At 40.4% G+C, this 24,057-nt stretch overlaps 1 protein-coding gene across 3 annotated transcripts in view; it reads left to right on the top strand.

Annotated features, from left to right (window-relative positions):
- DNM3 (dynamin 3) overlaps nucleotides 1-24,057 on the top strand; it is a 2,680,418-nt gene that overhangs the window by 930,131 nt on the left and 1,726,230 nt on the right. The window lies entirely within an intron of this gene.

Genomic DNA, 24,057 nt, shown 5'->3' with positions numbered 1-24,057 from the left:
CATAAATCTATTTGATTTGACTCAGCTAATCACAAAACCTACTAGATACAACAGGAATAATATGGGCAAATTCATGACTAGATTTTGGTCTCAGACCCCAGTCAATATACCAGTGGAACCTGTCCTTACCCCCTAAGTGACCATTTCCCTGCATATGCACACAAACTTGCCATTTATCACCCTAATACCCACCGACTTAAACCAACCAAGAATCTCACAAATGGTCCTTCAAATGGTCTGTGCTAAAAACTCTCCCAATAGATGATGCAATTACAACTTTTATTACCTTTTTTTTTGTAAACACCCTAAACAACCTTACCCCTCTACTTATAAAAAGAGGAAACGTAAAACCCTCCCCCTCGCTGTCCACCCTTACCAAAAACATTATGCGTACCAGAGACAAGGTTTGGAGGGAGAGGCCAAATAAAAAACAACTTTCAGCGATACAGGGACTTTTGTAATCAAGCTAAAAAATATACAAAGATAAGAAACAATACTACGACCAACTACAACTTAATCACAAAAATTATCCAAAAAATGATGGTCCTCTATTCAGACACTACTCAATCCTGGCTCAAGAAAAGATCCATGTTCTTCTCAAACCTGCCCCCCCCCCGTCCCCATTGATACAGCAACAACATTTAATAATTTATAGAGAGCGTTTCTGTCTTCACCAACAGAACATCACCCTCCCCTACACAAACCCATGACATATTACCAATTGCCCCCTCCACTACCACAATAACCCCTGAAAATATGAATCCAAACAATCCTTAGTTACAAATGCTAACAACTTTACCTTAAAACTTGTAACAATATCTACTATAAAAAATACTATGTAAACTTAAACCTTGCTCCACAGCTGCCCACAACCTCCCACCTGAATACCTTAAGATGGCAGCAGAAGCCATATCTTACCCAGTAGACTCAGTAGTTATCTTAATCAATAGATCCCTACAGGAATCTTATGTTACAGCTGTTTGGAAAAGATCGTACATCATCCCACTGCACAAGGGAGGAAACTCTACAGAATCTCTAACTTTTGTCCCATTGCAATTCTCTCCTCTGTCTCTCAACATGGATTCTGCCCTGGTCATAATACAACTACTGCTCTATTATCCGTTTTAAATAATATAAACAAGAATAGGGCTCTGGCAAACTTATGTCTTCCATTTTTCTGGATCTGTCCAAAGCCTTTGATATCATCTCACGTAACAAACTCCTTCAAAAAGTGCTCCATCTCAGCCTGTCCCTTAATTCACTTCACTGGTTTAAAAGTTACCCGTCTCACAGACAGCAAAGTGTAAGATGGCAACATAATTTCTCTCCTTACCTCCCTTTAGCATTGGTGCATCCAAAGTGCATTTCTTGGTCCACTTCTTTTTAATATTTTCATTAACAACTTCTATACCTCTTTTAGGCAAGCATCCCTTATACGGTATGCTGATGATTCAACACTAGTATGATCATATGACACTCATACGTATCGTCTTGAAATCACACAAAATCTTTCACCACTGTTGAAAACTGGCTTCACAATTCCCACTTATTACTCAACCCCTAAAACAAAACTACTGCTATTCCTCCCCCAAGCACATCTAATGGACAAATCCAACTTCAAAATCTTCTCCCTTAACAATACAGAGATATAAATTGTATCCCATACAAAACTGCTTGGTGTGACAATTAATGACAGCCTTAGATTTGAACTCCACATTGAAAATAATATAAGAACTCCCCAGACACTTGACATGCTTTATAAACATAAACCCTTTCTTACTAACGCTGCTAAAACCACCCTGTTACCCATTTACCTCCTTCCTTCACTCTTATATGGTGCTCCTGTTTACCAACTTGCAGGTATCTGTTAAATTAAAGTTGAAATATGCTATAACAAAGTTGTTAATTTGCTGCCAATAAACAATACCATAGATATCACCACAAGGTCCTTAAAAGTTAGAAGTGGCTTGAACTACCCCACTACCTGGACTTTGCACAACTAGCTGCTGTTCACATCATTTATAAACCCCATGCCTGGCCTTCACTAAGCTCTATTCTCCCTTCCTATCACCTAAACAGACCCCTTCGTTGTAATGATACACAAATTCTCACCATCTTTAAACCTCAAAAAGCATTTGTGAATAGCCTTTACTATTACACTGTTGCCAAACAATGACATTCTATTTCACAGGCTATTAGAACTGTAACTGACCGTGCTTCCTTTACGCATCTTCTGGAAAGGTCACTTATCAGACTCATGGCTCTACTCATGCTATACCCCAACTGGCCATCAGTCTTGTCTATTTTAATCGACCCCCTATCTGTATAATGTCTTTACCCATCACCACTTCCTCACCTTCACCTGGCTATCCTACCCTCTCTACCACTAACCATGATGTTACAGAAGCAATTTCAGCTGCTGGTGGTGATATTAATAGTTCAAGCAGATTTACGGGTAATGTTTGGGGATATGTTTGTTCCGAAACGGAAAACACGTTTAAGAACTTTCAACTACTGCCATCTTACAACGCAACGAACAATACAAACAGCGATAGAACACAAGCATGTAAGAAGGCTGTTTTTGATTTAGAACGATTGGTCATTAGGTTGACCACGTTGCGTTTAGAAGTATCATATTTGAATGAGTGTATTGCACGTAATATTGTACCTCAAGGTCTAAGGACTGCCAAATTCCCGAACTGTGTTGTACCAGGTGATGACTTGTGCAACACACTGATAAAGTTATACAACGAAGCTGGGATATCCATGATGCGAATCTTAGTGAGTCATTATGAGACTGAGTTGCTCAAACTCACTGAAGAGATAAAAACAACAGATGAAAAAATAAAACAGTTTCCTTGCTTTTCTCAATTTTTGCCACTATACAACAGTATAGAGGCTAAATCAAATAGACACAAGGCTACAATAATTATCAGAAAGCAGAATAAGATGAGAAGGGACATTTATGCTTAAAGTAACAACGAAGCATATATAAATACATACAATGAGGGTACTGGCACTAATGATAATAAAAACAGCAAAAGAAGAGAAGTCGATTCCACCTCTAAGGGTTCCAATGGTGTTGAAAAGCACAATAATAGTAATAATACTGGCAAAGACAATGATACAACAGTGAATTCCACAGTTAATAACAATTCATGTGACAATGAAGGGCACAATGTGGAAGGAAATATGACCACCATGAATAATGATAACAACAATATGGGAAACATAGCCACCACTAGCTTTGCAGAAGTATTAGTTTCTAACAATAAACAGAATGCCCCTTTTCAAGTGAACCATGGCCAAGCCAAAAAGACTACCAGGTGGTTCAATTCCACCCAATACAAGGGCAAACAGAAAGGGAAGAACAGGAAGAAGTGGTGATAACACACTCTGATAACAATGACTATTCAATGACTATAGTCAATTTAAGTGATTTCCACCTTTCTGTTTCTTGTATTAATATGTTAAAAAAGGGTTTCAACTTCATTCCTTCAAACAGGGTGGAAATAGGGAAACTGTTAGTAGAATTTAGGATTTTTTTGCGTAAATTAAATCTTAAATATATAATGAAGGATGTCAACATGCCTTGTTCTACTAATGAAAACACATTTAAGAGACCTAGCACCTATAATCCCCCTTTGGTTAATACACTACAGGTGTTCCAGAAGGTTTGTGAAACTGAATTTAGAAATATGATGAATGTAGATAAAGAAGATAACTTGACACCTTTGGAACGTCAGGCCCTAGAACATATCTCTAAATCCAAAGATATCAGGGTCATGAAAGCGGACAAAGGGGGTAGGATAATAATTATGAATGTAGATGATTACAACAAGGCTATAAATACATTGTTGGAAGATGGGCATAATTATTGTAGAGTAAGTCTTGAATTCATTCTCAAATGTTATAGGAGGGTAAATACTACTCTTTTTGACATGTATTGTCAAGATGAATTAGAAAAGGAAGAATATGATTTCATGTTAACTGAACATCCAAAAATAGGGAGTTTTTTTGGAATACCAAAGGTACAGTATGGCATGGATGATCTTACATTTAGACCTATTGTGTCAGCGAAAAACTCCAAAACGGAAAACATCTCTATTTGGCTAGATAGCGTTTTAAATCCAATTGCACAAAAAGCCGAACACTTCTTAAGAGACTCATGGCATCTATTAGAAATTTTGGCTAAAAGTGATTTTTCATACAACCAGGTTTATTTTGCAACACTGGATGTTAAGAGTCTCTACACTTCAATTAATCAAGAAGAAGGGGTGGAGGGTTTGAGACTCTATCTGGCCACAAAGTCCAATATGTGTAGTTCTAAGGTTAATACAATTTGTTCACTTATGGACATAGTTCTTGATAATAATTTTTTTGTTTTCAACAAAGAATATTACAAACAAACATCTGGTGTGGCGATGGGAGCTAGAGTAGCTCCCGCATTCGCTAATATAGTCATGTCGAACTGGGAACATGAACATCTGAAAGTACATAATAGTTATAATAAAGTTCTACTTTATGTCAGATACATAGATGACTTGTTTTTTGTATGGGGAGGAGAAAGAAATGAATTTGAGAATATGGTGGATGATCTAAACAAAACAACAAGCTTCCTAACATTTAAAATCAGTGGTTTTGGGAAGGAAATAGATTTTTTGGATATCACACTATACTTGGATTGTGAAAATCACAGTTTGCAAAGCAAGATATACAGGAAGTCTTGTTTTACAAATCAGTACTTACACAAGGAAAGTCTACACCCTGAGCATATGAAGAGAAATGTAATAAAGGGGTAAATGATAAGGCTAAGTAGTCTAACATCCGACAATGACATATACCACACGGAACTATTGTTACTAAGGAAATTGTTCATTGAGAGAGGATACCAATTGAAATTGTTGAAAAAATTGGAAAGAGAGGTAACAAATTTAAGACAAGGAGTGGCAAAACCAATCTTGTTGATTAAGAAGAATGAGTTTTTGGTAGGGAACATCACACATAATACACTGACTCCAGAAACAAAGGATTTTTGTACAATGTTTCCACTACCCCTGTCCAACGAAATGTTGCATATCAGGGGTATTGTAGAGACAAATTGGAGGATAATTTTAGGAAATAGAGACCTCATGACAGTTTTGGGGACAACACCAACATTTACTTACAGAAATGTGGTTAATGTTAAGAAGATATTAGAATACAAAAGTTGTAATAGAGAGATAGTCACTAGAGCAGTAAGTAATAAAAAGGGAACTTTCTCATGTAAAGATTGTAAGCAGTGTCGATATATTAGCAACACTTCCTTTGTGACGTTGAAACATCTGAATAGAACACTCTGGGCACATAAGTATTACAACTGTAATAGTGACCATGTTGTTTATTTGGCGACATGTGCCACATGTGGAAGTTATTACATTGGTAAAACAATAAGATTTTTGAAAAGACGTATTTATGAACATGTCTTGGCAATAAAAAATAAGGATACTAATAATTCCTTAGCAAGACATGCTCTAACTTGTGATAATTTCAAGAAGTTTGAATTTTTTGTATTAGATCAAATAGACAAAGGAGTGTTGAAGGGAGATATCAATAATAAGTTAGAACAGAAGGAGACTTTGTGGCAGTTAATATTAGGGGCTGATTCTTCCCCAGGGCTAAACGACACTATAAATATAAAATGTTTTCTATTATATAGGTAGTTTCAATAAATATAATGGATCATGTACATGATTAATTATTTTTTGCATTCACTATGTACATAGGTTGGTTGTTTAGGCTCCGTTTGGAGTCATGAACTTATAGATCCACCAGTTGATAGTAGAAGGGGCATTAAGAAATGAAATGTTATTGCATTTTAAATTATGTAAATAGGATAGCCGTCTATGCTATATGATGGAGTCAAGCAGTTACAGATTCATTAGTTGACAGTAAAAGGGGCATTAGAAAATCAAATGTTTGTGTATTTACCAAGTTTTGACAATTTGACAGTTATGAAATCTATAAGTTAATAATTTATATATGTAGGATTATGAACATCTGATAAATTCAAACTATTTATAGTGAATGTATTTTGGCAGTTTGTATATTTAATTATTTATTTAAAATATGTACACAATAAGAAACAAGTTTATATATGTTTGCATTCAGATTTCTAATAGATAGATATAAGTCTAATTTGGTCATGAGTAGAAATTCACAACATTTATTATTTAAAGATGAATGAATTAGTCTTATACATGTGTAGTTTTATATATATAAAAACACATATTTTGTAAACAATGTTAAAACATAATAACTTTTCATAGCAACGTTGTCATTATGAGAGAATTCAAGTAATGGTTTGTACTATTTTAATGATGTTTTTATAACATATTGTATTAATGATGGTTTAAAAACAGTTCAAATTCATTTGAAAAAACAGTAACTATTAATTTTATTCATTAGTCATTTTACATCACTTCCTGTCTTGTGTATAAAAACGGGAACACGGGAGAGTTCCCGTTTTTCTGATGAAGTCCATGTTTTTAAATAAAGTGGAAGAAAGCACTAAAACTACATCTACTTGTTAGTCATCTCTTTGCAAAGCCCGAGCCTTCTGTTCTTCTGTTTGTGGTTCTGTTGTTTTTCGGCAAGTCCGGATATCGGTCATTTATGCTGATGATTCAACACTAGTATGATCATATGACACTCATACGTATCGTCTTGAAATCACACAAAAGCTTTCACCACTGTTGAAAACTGGCTTCACAATTCCCACTTATTACTCAACCCCTAAAACAAAACTACTGCTATTCCTCCCCCAAGCACATCTAATGGACAAATCCAACTTCAAAATCTTCTCCCTTAACAATACAGAGATATAAATTGTATCCCATACAAAACTGCTTGGTGTGACAATTAATGACAGCCTTAGATTTGAACTCCACATTGAAAATAATATAAGAACTCCCCAGACACTTGGCATGCTTTATAAACATAAACCCTTTCTTACTAACGCTGCTAAAACCACCCTGTTACCCATTTACCTCCTTCCTTCACTCTTATATGGTGCTCCTGTTTACCAACTTGCAGGTATCTGTTAAATTAAAGTTGAAATATGCTATAACAAAGTTGTTAATTTGCTGCCAATAAACAATACCATAGATATCACCACAAGGTCCTTAAAAGTTAGAAGTGGCTTGAACTACCCCACTACCTGGACTTTGCACAACTAGCTGCTGTTCACATCATTTATAAACCCCATGCCTGGCCTTCACTAAGCTCTATTCTCCCTTCCTATCACCTAAACAGACCCCTTCGTTGTAATGATACACAAATTCTCACCATCTTTAAACCTCAAAAAGCATTTGTGAATAGCCTTTACTATTACACTGTTGCCAAACAATGACATTCTATTTCACAGGCTATTAGAACTGTAACTGACCATGCTTCCTTTAAGCATCTTCTGGAAAGGCCACTTATCAGACTCATGGCTCTACTCATGCTATACCCCAACTGGACATCACTCTTGTCTATTTTAATCGACCCCCTATCTGTATAATGTCTTTACCCATCACCACTTCCTCACCTTCACCTGGCTATCCTACCCTCTCTACCACTGTACATTTTCTCTTCCTATCATCCCCTCCCCATTTATACTAAACTATCCTAATCTCTACCCATCACCACTTCCTTATCTTCACCTGGCTATCTTACCTTCTGTACCCCTTTACATTAGCTCTTCCTATCACCCCTACCCATTTCTACTTATGTATCCTAATCTCTCTCCCCCTTTATGGTTACAATTAAACACATGACTTTTATTTATTACTACTGTGAATTGACAAAATGACACTCTCCAGAACTGTATACAGTGTGTTACTTTGCTCTTTTATTTATTACTACTGTGAATTGACAAAATGACACTCTCCAGAACTGTATACAGTGTGTTACTTTGCTCTTTTATTTATTACTGCTGTGAATTGACAAAACAACACTCTCCAGAACTGTATACAGTGTGTTACTTTGCTCTTTTATTTATTACTACTGTGAATTGACAAAACGACACTCTCCAGAACTGTATACAGTGTGTTACTTTGCTCTTTCTTATTGTTCTCTTTGTAACATATTTTTAGTATATCTCTATGCCCTACAATATTGTTAATTATTTTTGAAATGTATAATTTTCAGCAATTTCTTATGTAATGTGTTTAATTTTTTTTTTTATTTTCTGTGTTAAGTGGAGCTTTTCTTCCTGGGCCTCTGTTGAAAATGGGTTCTTATGTTCCAGTTGAATTTTCCTGGTAAGGTAATGTCAACAAATAATTAAAGATAGAAAGGAGGAATGTGGGGGCTTATGGTAATCTTTGGGGAGGGTCACTTTAACAGAAAGTCGTAATGGTTAAGGTTTAGCCAGATCTGTTTCACTACTAAGGGGTTCAGAGACCACTCGTAAGGCGAGAGGATAGTTCGACTCAGCTTGTCTGCTAGGATGTTGGACCGACCCGGAATGTGCATTGCTTACAGAAAAAGGTTGGTGGAACTCGCCCAATCCCAAAACTCTCATGGCCTCTCGACAAAGAGGTTAAGACCTGGTCCTCCCCTGTTTGTTGATGTACCAGAACACTGACATGTTGTCTGTCTGAATTGCAATAGTCCCTGGAGGGAGAAAGGTATGAAGAGCTTGCAATGCTAGAAGGACCGCTCTCATCTTCAGAACATTGATATGCAGAACGGTCTCTGTCTGAGTCCACATACCTTGGACAGTTCTGCCCATGAAATGACCCCCCCCCAAGGCGAGAAGCATCCGTGGTTACCGTGGCTTGGGGTTGTGGCATTATGAACGATCATCCTTCCCGAAGCTCTCGAGATTGGAGCCACCATATGAGGGAATTTCTGCAAACTCTGCTGAGGGGGACTGGAGAGTCCAACGGATGTTGAAGGATGGACCACTGGAACTGCAAGGTCCACTGGAGAACCCTCATGTGCAAGCGAGCTAAGGGCGAAAGGTTGATTGCTGCTGCCATGGACCCTAAGGCTCTCAGGACTAACTCCGCTGATGGGGTTGGAGATTGAAGGAGTGCTAGAATGTGAAGGGTTAAGCTGCAAAGTCTGTCCGACATCAAGAAGGCCTTGGTCTGAAGTGTGTCTATTCTGGCCCCTATGAAGTCTAGGATTTGGACCGGTTGAAGGGACGATTTCTTGTGATTTACAGTGATCCTCAACTTGGAGGCTAAAAGCAGGAAGCAATCCCTGACTGAACAGAGTAGATGCCTGGTGGAGTTGGCAAGGAGCCAGTCATCCAGGTAAGGAAAGACCTGTATTCCCTGAAGTCTCAGGTGGGCCGCTATAACTGCCATGACCTTGGTGAACACCCTGGGGGCTGTGGTGAGGCCGAATGGTAGGACCCTGAACTGGTTATGGCTGGCTCCCAACCGAAAGTGGAGAAACCTCCTGGATCGCCTGTCCATGAGAATGTGGTAGTACGCATCTTTGAGGTCTATGGAGCACATCCAGTTGTTCTCCTGCAACAGGGGGAGAATGGATTGAAGAGTGACCATCTGGAATTTCTCCTTGCCAATGAAGAGGTTCATTGTAGAAAGGTCAAGAATTGGTCTCAAGTCCCCCATCTTTTTTGGCACCAAAAAGAACCTGGAGTAGTTGCCCAACCAGGACTGGTCTGGGGGGACATGCTGGATGGCTCTTTTTTCTAGCAGTTTCTTTATTTCTAAAGCTGCAGCCTCCCTCTGACTGGTTGGAACATCGGGGAGGCGCCTCAATTGAGGAGGAAGGTTTATGAAGAGGATAGAGTAGCCTCTGGATATTATCCGAAGCACCCAGCGATCTGACGTAATGGACTCCCATTGTGCCAGGTGCTTTGAAAAGCGCCCCCGACTGCCTCCAGAGAGGAACAGTTGGGCAACCCCTCAGGGCTGCTGCGTGGGTCGATTGGAAAAGGGTCCCCGTGACCCAAAATTCTTCGGCTCCCCTCTGCCTCTGGGCCGGCGTCCACCATGTCCCCCTCTGCCTCTGAAGGAAGAAGGGTCCAGAGCGTAATGGGACTGCTGAGACTTCCGGAACCACATCTTCTTTTGTCCTCGCTGTTTCCTGGCAAAGGACCTTTGAGGAGTCGTGAAGCGGATTCCGATGGCAGACAGCGTCTTCCTGTCTTTCTCGCTCTGGACCAATGTATCGCGGATGGTCTTGCCAAACAGGGTAGAACCATCAAAGGGAGCATTTGCGAAGGACATCTTGAAGGGTTCCGCAAAATCGCGAAGTCGGAGCCAGGTGTGACGCCGCAAATCATTGCCTGATCCGCTGGCTCTAGCGGCCCCCTCCATGGCATGGGAGAGTAGCCGCATTGACATGTTCGATACCGATTTTAGAGTGGCCATGCGAGTCGAGAAGGTCCGTTTGTCCTCAGCCGACATGGACTCAGGGGGAGACTCAGCGTATTCCTTCACCAGATCCCGCTGAAGCTTAATCACATGGGCCAAGTAATTCAGCGCCCTTATGAAAAAGGTAGCCGAAGCAAACATCCGTGTTCCAATATGGTCCATCGTCCGAGGCTCCTTATCAGGAGGATGGACCGAGAAACTATCCTGTGCCAGTTCCTTCTTGGTAGCAGCAGCCACCACCATGGCATCTACGGGGAACCTTTACTCCACGCTGTCCTATCCACAGGGGGGCTAAGGATTTTATCTGGTCTCCTGGGGATTGGCTCTACAGTGACCGGCTCCTTCCACGCCCTGGTAGTAATGAGGTCTACCAGGGGTTCGGCTGGAGGGGACACCCAAGAGATAGACGGGCCTGCATCAAACGCCTCCAGAAACACCGACTCATCCGAGGAAGGCTTTTGGGCTGACCAGCCCCCTTTTAGGCGTAACATTTCCATAATGTCTCCAAAGGAGACATCCTTGGGGGGTGACCTGGGGGAACCTTCCCCTTCCTCTAAATTGGTGTCATCCGTGAGGGACTCGGGGGAGTCCAAGTGCCTCCTCTTACACTTACGTTTGTGAGGGACCTCCTCAGTGGGACTGTCCGAGGAGGGCTCATCAACACGGTCATGTTCCTCTGGTGGAACTGAGTGGGGCGTCGACGCAGGCTGTCCCTGGGGCTGGATGATGGAAGACAAGCCCGTCTGCGAGGGTACATTGGCTGGATCCGTAGCACGAGCAGGGGGCCTTGAACCTCTTGAGAGGACCCTCTCCACCACGTCGAACGCTGAAGGTGAGCCACTCTCTCTCGGTTCTATGAGCAACACCCTCGGATCCGACGCAGAGATCGGCGTCGGAGACAAAGTGATCGGACCTGAAAGGGAAGTGTGCTCCGACCGCAACAGAGCTGAAGACACACTTACCCTCCCGGATCTGACGCAAGGCTCTTGGCCCTGAGAGCTCAGATCCGAAAAGGGATCCGACAAACTCGAGGGCATGGCCGGCGTCGAAGTAGCAACTACTATCTGCACCGACTCCCCGGCTCCAAGACTGCTCGGATCCGATGGCTCCAAAACTGGATAATGGATTGGAGAAGGAGCTATGGGGGCAAAAAATGGGGCCAAGCTCTCCCCCAGAGGGGGGGGGAGGAAGGAGCACTCCCATCTGCATTTGGGCCTGTAGGAAGCGACGCATCATCCGGTCCATGTCAGCGTCTGAAATGCTTCGTGTTGACCTGGAAGAGGCCACCAAAGCTGGCCGGGAAGGCTGCCGCGACAACCTCGAAAATGGCCGGGGCTCCTCCTCTGGCTCCGACGAGAAATGTGGAGAATGGAGCCGAGAGGGGGAAGACCCGGAAATCTTCAGGGGAGAAGAGAGCTGCTTAGCTGGCGGGACCGAGGGAGCAGAGTCGGCCCGCCGCTTGTAGCTCCTATGCTTCTCTCTATCCCTATCTCTCTGTCTCTCTTTCTCTCTCTCTCTCTTTCTCCCTCTCTCTTTCTCTCTCTCTCCTCTCCTTTCTCTTTGCCTGTTTCTCTCCCTGAGGAAGGGTGGGAGGGTGAGTCCCAGCCAGGGGAGATAGAACAGATGGCTGAACAGTCACAGCCACAGCTGGAGCCACTGAGGGAGAGGAGGAAGAAGCAGAGTCCGTGATCAAAAGACCCACCAGGATCCGCTTGTTCCTCCTATCCCTCACAGCCCGCCGCTTGTGGCTGCTATGCTTCTCTCTATCCCTATCTCTCTCTCTCTCTCTCTTTCTCCCTCTCTCTTTCTCTCTCTCTCCTCTTCTTTCTCTTTGCCTCTTTCTCTCCCTGGGCAAGGGTGGGAGGGTGAGTCCCAGCCAGGGGAGATAGAACAGATGGCTGAACAGTCACAGCCACGGCTGGAGCCACTGAGGGAGAGGAGGAAGAAGCAGAGTCCATGGGCAAAAGACCCGCTAGGATCAGCTTGTTCCTCCTATCCCTCACAGCCCGGGGGTTAAAGGCTGCGCAGATCTGGCAACCCGGTGACAAATGCTCTACCCCCAGGCAAAGAATGCCCTGAGTGTGGCCATCGGCTGGAGAGAGCTTATAGCCACACTCAGAGCATTTAGAAAAAATGGCCTTAGGGCCTTTGGCCATACCAAAAACCACAACACACACACAGACACACAAGAATAAGGGGAAGGGTGAAAATTTTTAAATTAAAATTAAGCTAAGCTAATGGGTTTAAACTAAACACAAACACACACCTTTTCTAATTTTACACAAAGTCAAGAATTTGACAAAAACTGCCTACCTAACCACCAGGAACTCGTAACTCATGCTTGTTAAAGCCACGGCAAACGAGATCTGGGGACTGGAAGGAGGTAGCAGGGTATTATGGGTAAGGGGAGGAGCTAGGAGCTTGGATCTTTAGCTTGGAAAGCTGCCGGCTCAGATCCAGGTCGGATCCAATACCCACAGGCTGCTGATCAAATCAAGTTAACTACTTCAGATCATCGGTTAGATAAGAAAATGTACAGTCTAATCCTAATAGTAATGCTACACATACCAAACAAAATATTAGTTGTTGTAGTAGACAAGATTAGAGTGAGTATGCTGTAAAGTGCTGGCAGTTGGCAGAGAGGTTAACGTCATGAGCTGTAGTTCCTATGGCACAGGGTTTGATTCTTTCAGTCCTCATTTGTCTACTGTGTGACCTTCAGCAAGTCACTTAACCAGACATTGCTCTTGGATCACCTTTATAAAGGGACTGTGCATTCAGTGGGCCTACTTGGTTAACAAATAGGATTATTACGAATGTGCTTATGATATTGTGGATGTTTTTTTTCAGGACTGCCATGTCAGAGATGATTTTAAGAAGGTCAGCATAGCTAAGAATAGATTATTTTAATGAAAACATGAGCCAAGGCTTCTGAATGCTCCAATGACTCAGGAGTTTCTGTTTAGTTTACTGGATGTTGATATTATAGTTATGTTAGAAAGATAGAACTGGGTTATCTTTTAAAGATACTTATGTAGCCCTTACTCCTGTGTCTCAGAAATATTTCACTACAATAATTACCCCTTTTTGCAGTAAAGAAACTCATTAACAAAATTTTCCTCAAGAAAAGTAGTTTAAAGGACTTCCAAGATGGCTGCACATTGAGTAACAGTTTATTTCTAGCTCTCCCAGTGTGAAAACAGAAACTCAGCAAAGAAGGCTAGTAGACTTGAGTTTAGGGGTAAATTCAGTAACTGGCTAGTAAGTGCACTGCCTGGATGCCAGGAATAAAGAAATATAGAAGACCTGAAAAAAAAAGCTGCAAAAAGTGAGGAAGAAACACTGACTGGGGAAAGTTCTGCAGCTGTTGAGCAAAAAGCAATGCAACCTTCAGACATGACTTCCAATAACCTACAGGAAGATATAAGACAACTACATACAGACCTGGTTAAGATAAACAAAACACTGATAGAGTATATCAACACAAACAACAAAAGGCTAGAACAAATGGAAGAAGCTTTAAACAGATATTCAGATGAGATGCAAAAATCGGGTCTATATCACTTCAGCGAAACAGCAGACATTTGAACATCATATGTTCGAACTTCTAACCTCGAAGTGCAAAACCATCGAAGGCTTAGAACAGCGATTTTTTTTCCCCAGGGAAAAAAATCGCTGTTCCAAGAAAACACACACACAATACAAGCACACCAAAAAACAGCAATCCACACACATACACTTAAAATCCTACATCTACCCCCACACTAAACTGTACATACACTACTGTCTATTCACCTACCTTAACCCAAACCCTAACCCTAAGATCCATCACTATCACACACTCACCTGATCCGCACCCTAACCCTAACTCACCTATCCCGCCCTAACCCTAAAGTCTGTCACTATCGCACACCCACCTCACCTGCGCCCTAACCCTAACATCTGCACAATCGCACACTTACCTGAACCCGACCCGTAACTTTCCACCACAGTACTGAAAATAGCGAAGCCACAGAAACGGCCAACCGAATTCTTACCCTAGGAAAAAATTTGGTGTTCTGCAGCTTCACTATTTTCAGCGTTCGCTGTTTTGGGTTTGATATTAGAACATTCAGTGTTTTCAAACTTCGATGTTCTAATATAGACCCGCATAAATCAGAGGCTGAAATAAAGAAAAGGCTGGCTGAATATGAGACTGCTCAGGAAGAGATGTTTCAAAAAACATAGAATTAGAGGAGAGAGCTTGTAGGGAAAACCTGAGATTTTCAGCTATACTAGAGAAGCTGGAAGGAACAGACTGCATTAATTTTATGAAAGCACAAATAAACAGCTGGACTGGTATTCCACAGTAGGAGTTGTTAGTTGAAAGAGCACATCGTATGTATGCTCCAAACCTAGATATAAGAAAGCAACCTAGACCTTAATAGTAAAGATGCAATCCTATCAGCAGAAGGAATTAATTCTGACAACATTGTGGTAGAAGAACAAAGTACTGAAAGTAGGAGACAGCAGAGTGCTTGTGGAGAATGATTGCTCATTGTACACCAGACAGAAGAGGAGCACATTTATTCCACTATTCAGGGAATGTTGAGATGTAGGTGTGAGATTCAAACTGCTGTTCCCAGCTGTCTTCAAGGTATTCTTCCCTGGAGGGACAAAATGTTTTTTGATGATGTACATGCTAAGAAGGAAATACAAAAGTTTGTACAACAAAACGTAGCTGTCAAACAGAAAGAGATTCTGCTTCTTATTCTTCTGGTAATAAAGACCACAGAGAGACTGATCCTGTGAAACCTTTTCAAAAGTTTCAACGGAAAATGTTGGTGAGAAGGAAGGGAGCATGAGAGTTGACTAGAATAATCGAGAGTATGTTGGAAATGAAGCAGAAACAGGATTTTGGAGATGAACAGAAATAAAACCAGTAACTTAATATGGGATTACAATGCAATAATTATATTTATGAAATATGGCAGAACAAGAAAATCTGGAAATATCGGACTTTTTCAGAATTTGTTGGACTTGTGGGGGACTCTAAAACATATGCCCTACTTCATGTCATTGATTCTCCGAAAAGTGCTTTGGGGAGAGGAAGAGGATGGAGAAAATTATCTGTAAATAAAGATTTTTTTTTATTAAATAGTACCAATTTTGTGGCATGTGGTTTTCTCTGCATGCTATAAAATATTTTTTTTCAGTTATTTTTAAGTGTAATGGGGACTGTAAACAGGTGCTGCTGTTCTTTTTTTTCTCCCTTCTGTTTCTCTTCTTGTTCAGTTTGAAGAAATATAGGCACTGCAATTTATTAAAGAAGCCTGGTTAAAATGCACGATTAAAGAAAAATTAATGTGCTTTTTCTCATTCTTGCATGGGGAAATGACTGGATTAAAGACCCTAGATTGATTTAGTAACAAGTTTTAAGAGAGAGCAAGTAAATGAAAAAGGAATATGAATATTATGAGGCATTTTTCTAGCAAATACATGTATGCTCAGTAACAGTTCTGCAGCTGGTCTTCATGTTTCCATGGAAACAGTCTGATAAAGAGAAACTGGATGCCTGGTTCTCATGTCTCCATTAATCTGATAAAGAAAAACTGGCTACAGTCTGGTGGAGAGTGATTGGCTGAGGGAAAAGAAATTGGCTAGGAGATTATTTATTTTATTTATTTTATATTTTGATTACTGGGTTGGTCTGACTGGGCAATCAGGTACCCATTTTCAGCAGAGATCCAGGGAGGAAAGCTCTACATACATGACAATCATGAAAATACAAAAGCTCCACTTACATGATAAAAATACAAAAGTCAGACGTGAGTACAGATTAATAGAGCAAACAATAGTATATCATGGCATAGTATGATGAGAAGTTACAGGTGTACAATATATAGTGTGTACAGTAGTAAAGCAGAAAAATATAATGTATTTGAGTAAGAAACCACAGTAATACTATATACAATTATATACATTTGTTTAAAAATCCAGTTTGTGATGGAAGTTTTTTTTTTTTTTTGTGTTTGACATTTGAGTAGTGCCAGAGGAAGATATATCTCAATCGTGGCAGTAGGGCTAGCCATGGTCAGTACAGGTACATTGCCAGATGAGATTGAGGTGGGCTTTTAATTGGGTTTTAAAGGTGGGACTGCTGTTTTGCAATCTGATATCTGGTGGAAGAGAATTCCAGATGTTAGCAACTGTGTAGGAGTAGAGGGATTCTCCAGCACTGTGTCTACACTTAGCTACTTCAAGAAGGGCTTTGTTTGTGGATCTTAGTTGGCAAGCAGAATTGTGAAATTTGAGTAAGCCTGAGAGATCAGGAATCGTATTTGGGTAGTAGAGCAAGCAATGAGCCATGGTGAGTTGTCTGTAATTTAGTAAGTTGAGAAGTTCTAGCCAACTTAATTGTTTTAGTGAGTGACGATGGTGGGAGCTGAAATTAGAGTTGGATGCGAATCTAGCTATTTTATTGTAGCACACGGACAATTTGTGTAGGTCTGTCTTGTTAAGGTTTGTTAATACAGGGGATGCATAGAGCAATGTAGAGAGAAGGTGAGTTTAGATAATGTTCTCTGAAAGCATTCAGGGGTTTCCCCAAAGTAGATACTGTTCTCTGAAAGCATTCAGGGGCTTTCCCAAGGTAGTTAATGTTCTCTGAAAACATTCAGGGGCTTTTCCAGCTGGGAGAGCTGGAAAGATAAGACAAAATTAATCAATACTTAGTAGAAGCACAGGCTGCACCATGCATCTTAGCACAGGTGACCTTTCTTTTAGGTTAACTCAAGTTTGGAGTGTGGCTGTCAGTTTGGGACTTTTGTTCTTATTAGGAGGGTAAAACTTCAATATTTGAAGCTGTACATAGTTTTGTGCGTTAATATTAAGTTAATAGATTTTAGGGGACTATGGGGGTGTTTGATTTTTTTGTTTGAGAGCTTTCAATAAAACAAAAAGTATTATAAGATGTAACATAGGCTTAAATGTATATGATAAGAAACAAGTGTAGAAAAGTTCAAACTGCCAAACAGTGTATGCATGTTTTTTTTTAATTTAGCATTTGTTAACCAGGAAAGTCTGACTTGGAACAAAGCCAGTTTTCAGTGGAGGCTCGGGGAGAAAAGTTCCAGATGCCTGTCTTTCTAACGTATGTAACACAACAGCTGGAACTAGACATTTAACAAAAAAGGTGTTATCCGTAAAAGGTGGGAATAATAACTTTTCAATACAATGATGCTTTCTTTAATGTATTTAAATGTAAATGGCCTCAGAGATAAATACAAATAAGAAAGAGTAGTGAACTATATTAAAAATGCAGATTGCAAATAGCTGTGTTACAGGAGACGCACTTAGAAAGAACTGAACATTTTAATTTGATAAGGAAAGGTTTTCAGGATGGTTATGCAGTGGAATACCTGGGACAAAGGAAAAGAGGAGTGCTTATATTAATTACAAGAGGAGCCCCAGTAGTGGTAGAAGAAGATACAAAGGGTAATGGCAGATTTGTAGTGCTAAGGGGCTACTGGCAAGGGAGGAAGATTACACTGGCATCTGTTTACATTCCACCTAAACTGCCATAATAGAGGTTAAGAACATTCTGGGTGAAATGATCAATTTTCAGCAAGGAATATTACTTATAGGTGAGGGCTGGAATTTGATTTGCAGCAGTGAAGATGTGTCTGAGGGGCCCAGAAGGGAAAATATAACAAAGGAGGGTAGGTTTTTGAAGAAATTTATGAAAATATTTGGCATGGAAGATGTGAATTCAGTAATAGGAGTTCAGAGTGAATTCACATATTACTCCCTAAGATCTAAAAACTGGGCTAGGCTAGATAGAATTTACATTTCATAGGAACATGAGCTTTTAATTGAAGTTTTTGATAACCCCCCCATAACTATTTCAGAACATGTGCCAATAGCTAAAATAAAAACACAGGGTAATGAAATAAAAATGAGACATTGGCACATTCCCAACTATCTGTTGAAAACAGAGGAATTTAAGGACTGAGCAGTGGATATTATTCAGGAGCTGTTAGAGAGGACAGAACTTTCTTCTGAAAATATAGCTAGGGAGTGGGATAAAATTAAGGTGGGTTTAAAAATAGGGTGGAAATAAAAGAAAAGGAGCTGTGGTTGAGAAGTAACAAAAAGACTGACAAATGTTAAAGTATTGCAGAATAGGGGAAATCTCACAGAATGAGAAGAGGGCCAACTGCAGAATGCTAAGCAGAAAATAGGGGGTTACCTCAATAATAGGCACGAGCTTAGAAAGATTGCTGTTAAGCAACAGTTTTTGATAATAACACTAGAACACAAAAAACTTTTAGCACAATGATTCAGGCAACAGAAAGAAAGGGCTGTCGCCAAACTGAAGGAGCGTATAACAAAGAAGGTAACAAGAGCTCCTGTAGATGTATTAAGAAATATTCTGGAAATTCTAGGAGAGTCTGTATAATGCAGAGAAATATGAAACTCAAGAAAAGATGCAAATGGAAATGTTTATGGAAAAATTAAATATGCCAAGGTTAGAGGCAAATGAGGCTCAATTAACAACAGTTAGGATAGGAAGAGATGAGATACAAATTGTAATGTATAACCAATCTACAGGAAAGCCCCCAGGAAGAGGTGGTATTCCTGTGGAAGTTTGGAAGATAGGAGAAAAAAACTGATGAAGATCTGGAAGGTTTTGTTTAACAGTATCTTATGAAGAGAAGTACCCCCATCCTGGAAGAAAGCAGCGGTAGCTGTAATACCTAAACAGGGTAAGGATCCATCAGATCAAGCTTCATACAGGCCCATTTCAAAACTAAACCATGATTATAAAGTGTTCATGTCTGTAACGGCTAAAATAAGGAAAAAGTAATGCCAAAACTGATAGATATTGGTCAATGTGGTTTTGTGGAGGGGAGGCAAACATTTTATGGCATTAACTGATGATCCAGAGGGAAGCAAAAATGTAAGAAAATACCATTGTTGTTGTTGTTGTTGGGTCTTGATGCAGAGATCGCGTTTGACAGAGGAAGCTGGGAGGCATTTGCATTTCCTGAAAAAATGGATAATGTTAATTAGGAGAATATGTGAGGGATCGGAGGCAAAAACTAAAGTGTTTGGGGTCCTCTCTGATAATTTCTGCTTGAGCAGAGGAACCAGGCTGGGGTGCCCACTTTCCCATTTATTATTTGCATTATATTTAGAACCATTGGCAAAGAAAATAAGGGACTCAGAAATTCAAGGATATAATTGGTATGGTAGCCATCAAAAGCCGGCTTTATTTGCAGATGATATTATTTTATACCTGACAAAACCAGAAAAAGACATTACAGTGTTGTGGAACATTTTGAGACAGTTTCAGATCTTTTCGGGATACAAAATTAATGAACCTAAAACAAAGCTAATAGAGGTAAATTATGTACCCACATGGGAACTGGTTCAGGAATACCCATATTTATGGGGACATGATAAAATTAAATATTTAGGAGTATGGATTAAAATGACTGTAGTGTGGCAGCTAAAGATATGTAGGAAGAGACTAAACAAAAGATAATACAAAAACTGAGAAAAATGGAAGCTGTGTTGTATGGATATGGATAGTAAGATACAAGCAATTAAAATGTTTTAGTCCCTTTAGTTGTCGCCTCATAGCAAGACGTTGTCCTGTTCGATTCTTCTGTGTGGAGGCATACGTGAATGGGGCGTGCCTTCGTTGAAGGTTGTGCATCAGGGCTGGTAACCCGGTACATAAAAATCCACTACCAATCATTAGCGGACCGGAGTTCAGCTGTGGCGACCCCTAACCGGGAAAAGCCGAAAGACACAAAGTCTTATACACAGGTCAGGCATATTTTTATCAACCAGAGGAGAAGTTGTGGGTAGCAATTAATAAAGATCTGAAGGACTTTTTCTGGGAGGAGAAGACAGTAAGAGTCAAATGGAATAAGCTGATTCTTCCAGTAGAACAGGGTGGATTGGGGTTACCCAATTTGAAGGGGTATTTCAGAGCTACACAGTTAAGACTCCTGTACATAGCATAAGCAGAAAACTGTAATTCAAAGTGGAAAGGGATGGTGATGAAACCTGGGGGAAGATCAAGAAACAAGGAGAGACTGGGATTTTAGATGCAGGCCTTTAAGGAGAATAACAATAATCATGCATAATATTATATCCGTAAAGTAGCAGAAAGTATTCTAAGAACTAAACCAACACAGGAATGGAGAAAGGAGATTCTGATTATAGGGGTAACTGCAAATAGGGAATACAGACAGTAGGCAAGAGGGGGCCAGAATTTATTGGAGAAAATTGGTAAAGAAACCAAGGTATCGGGAGCAAAAGGTAGAGAGGGAAAGATGATAGAATGAGAAGACATCAAGAATTTATTTGTACTGCAGGTTAGAGATTGACTTCTCTCTCAGGGATTGATATTAGAGTATAGGTGAAGAGAAAGAAATAGGGGGGTCCTAAATGAAAGACCGTCACTGGTAGAGTTTTTAATACAATCTAGAACACAAGCTGCCATTAAAAGAATGGATAATTAGTAAAGCATATAAAATATTGCATGATAAGAATCAGTCAGAGGAAGTTAGAAAGTCTTTGTGGACTTGGAGAAAGCATATGATAGAGTGCCTAGAGAGGAGTTGTGGTTTTGTATGAGGAAGTGAGGAGTGGCAGAGAAGTATGTGAGAGTGGTACAGGATATGTACATGGGTAGTGTGACAGTGGTGACGTCTTCAGTGGGAGTGACAGATGCATTTAAGGGGGAGGTGGGATTACATCAAGGATCAGCTCTGAGCCCTTTCTTATTTGCAGTGGTGATGGACAGGTTGACAGATGAGATCAGACAGGAGGCCTCATGGGCTATGATGTTTGCAGATGACATTGCGATCTGTAGTGAGAATAGGGACCAGGTTGAAGGGACCCTGGAGAGGTGGAGATATGCTCTAGAGAGGAGAGGAATGAAGGTCAGCAGGACTAAGACAGAATATATGTGTGTGAATGAAAGGGAGGATAGAGGAATGGTGAGGATGCAGGGAGTAGATTTGGAGAAGGTGGATGAGTTTAAGTACTTGGATCAACCGTTCAGAGTAATGGTGAGTGTGGAAGAGAGGTGAAGAAGAGAGTACAGACAGGATGGAATGGGTGGAGAAGAGTGTCAGGAGTGATTTGTGACAGACGGGTACCAGTAAGAGTGAAAGGGAAGGTCTACAAAAGGGTAGTGAGACCAGCTATGTTGCATGGATTGGAGACGGTGGCATTGACAAAAAGGCAGGAGTCAGAGCTGTAAGTGGCAGAGTTAAAGATGTTCAGATTTGCACTGGGTGTGACAAGGATGGACAGGATTAGGAATCAGTATATTAGAGGGTCAGTCTAGGTTGGAAGGTTTGGAGACAAAGCCAGAGAGGCACGATTACGTTGGTTTGGACATGTGCTGAGGAGGGATGCTGAGTATATTGGGAAAAAGATGCTAAGGATGAAGCTGCCAGGTAACAGGAAAAGAGGAAGACCTAAGATAAGGTTTATGGATGCGGTGAGAGAGGACATGCAGGTGGTTGGTGTGACAGAGCAAGATGCAGAGGACAGGAAGAAATGGAAACAGGTGATCCGCTGTGGCGACCCCGAATGGGAGCAGCTGAAAGAGAAGAAGAGGAAGTTAGAAAAGATTAGGAAGAGAAACTAGATGAGTAATTCATAAGGAAACAGTGGGAGGATGTATGTTTGTCTCCCCAGCAAAGTCTGCAAGATTTAGCATTTTTGCCTGGAAATATTTACAGAGATATTTTACACCCCAAGTAAAGTCCAAAGACTTTTTCCTCAGTCAGACAGTAAATGTTGGAGGTGTGAAGGATAAGAAAGGGGTAATCGGGAACATATTTTCTAGGAATGCAGTCAGTTGGCAGACTTTAAGGATTCCCTGCAGGATGCACTGCCAGGGATGCTGGGTGGGCAGTTTTGTCTGACAAGGGAGATGATTTTTCTGAGCTATGATACAGAATCGGAATTGCCTAGACATGGTAAGGCCTCGCTGTGTCTAATAATGGTGGCTGCCAAAAAAGCAATTACTAGAAAACAGAAATCAAAGTCTAAACCAACTGTACTAGAAGTAGTGAATATAGTAACAGAGATAAAACAACTGGAATTGAGATCTTTAGAAAAGGGTAGGAGCAAACTACACAAGAAAAATGGGAATTGTGGAAATAATGAACACAGTGGAGGAATGAGGCCTAAAAGGCAGCAGGACTTAAATGAGTTATGTAATGTTTGAGTGGCAAAGGTTGGGTAGATTATAAGTGATGCATAATGTCTGCAACTGGGAGTGTGTCAGTATGGTTTGTGATGTAAAATGCTTGCGACTAGGATTGTGTCTATGCGGTTTGTTTTCATTTCTATAAATGTATGATTACCTATGTAATAAGTGACGGTTTAATAAAGATGTTTCTTGTTTATAAAAAAAGGCAGGAATTGAAAAATTTATGTAATATTGATTAGGTTATATGATATATAGCAATATATGTGAAATGTAATGCTTGTTATGTTAATATAGTTTGATTACTTTTATATAAATGTAGATTTGCCTGTCACAAGTCATAATTCAATAAAGGTGTTTGAAAAAAACCCAACAAAAACAGTTTAAAGGGAAGCAGTTTAATTGTAATTCAAGTAGGTCCAGGTTCAGATCATCAAAACCGCTGCCTCCTCATGTTCCTTTCCTTTTCACTGTACCCCGGAGAGGTAAGTTTCAGGGTTATGTTTCTACTTTGGAATATATAATAGCATACAGACTGGAGATATTTAACGTGGTTATGCCATTGAATTTGTTCAGAAACTACTACAACGGTTAGGCCCATGCATGCTATCTGATCATACCCATGTGGCACTTTGTTTGGTGGATATGAGCAAGTTCATAAAGCAAAAGACATTCAGGGTGGTGACTATGTTATAGGATAGGCTTCTGCATGGCTACGCTGGACAGGAAAGATGCACATCTACTCATTCCAGTAAATCCATCTTACATAAAAACACTTTGGATTCCAAATACCTTTTCATCATTTTAAGCTTTCGGCTTTGCCTTTTGGGCTGTCCACAGCCTCTTGGGCTAGTTAGAGGATGTTTAAAATTCTGTTGTTTTCATTAAATAATTTCATTAAAGCCACTTTCATTGAAACCTTTTTCATTCAATTATACTGAACACCATTTTAATTAAAACAACAACAGCAGCAACAAATAAAACTTTTAAAAGCTGTTCTTTTGCTGTGGGAAAATCCCTCTGCATCTTTCATCTGTCCATATTTGTGGTTTTGCCCACCTACACCCCTTACCTAAATATACTACATCCATTGTTGCGCACCTAATTTGTATCATAGAGAGATAAATCCTGATTATGAACCCAGTGACCCGAGTTTGATCACAGTTTCTGGTACCTAAACGGCTGGCAGAACAGGGTGGCACTAAGTGACTGAAGCAAGATACCCTACCCTGAGTGATGGCTATATGGCTTCAAGTTGACCAGTCTCCACTATGCATGCCAAGGCTTTCACAGCACCAAAATTGGCAAGACCAGGTATGATAGTCTTGTTTTGAGCATGATTATGCATGTGGAGGTTGTAGGATGCTCATTGTTCATGCAGCCAGGTGCTCAGGGACAGGGTTATAACCTCTACTGAAATGCTCTCTTTACTAGTACACCAGTGAGGGCACAGAC

This window comes from Protopterus annectens, chromosome 10.part0 (assembly GCF_019279795.1).
Source record: "Protopterus annectens isolate FY-2018-M chromosome 10.part0, PAN1.0, whole genome shotgun sequence".
Classification (NCBI taxonomy): Eukaryota; Metazoa; Chordata; order Ceratodontiformes; family Protopteridae; genus Protopterus; species Protopterus annectens.
This window is presented reverse-complemented; position numbering and strand designations above follow the sequence as displayed.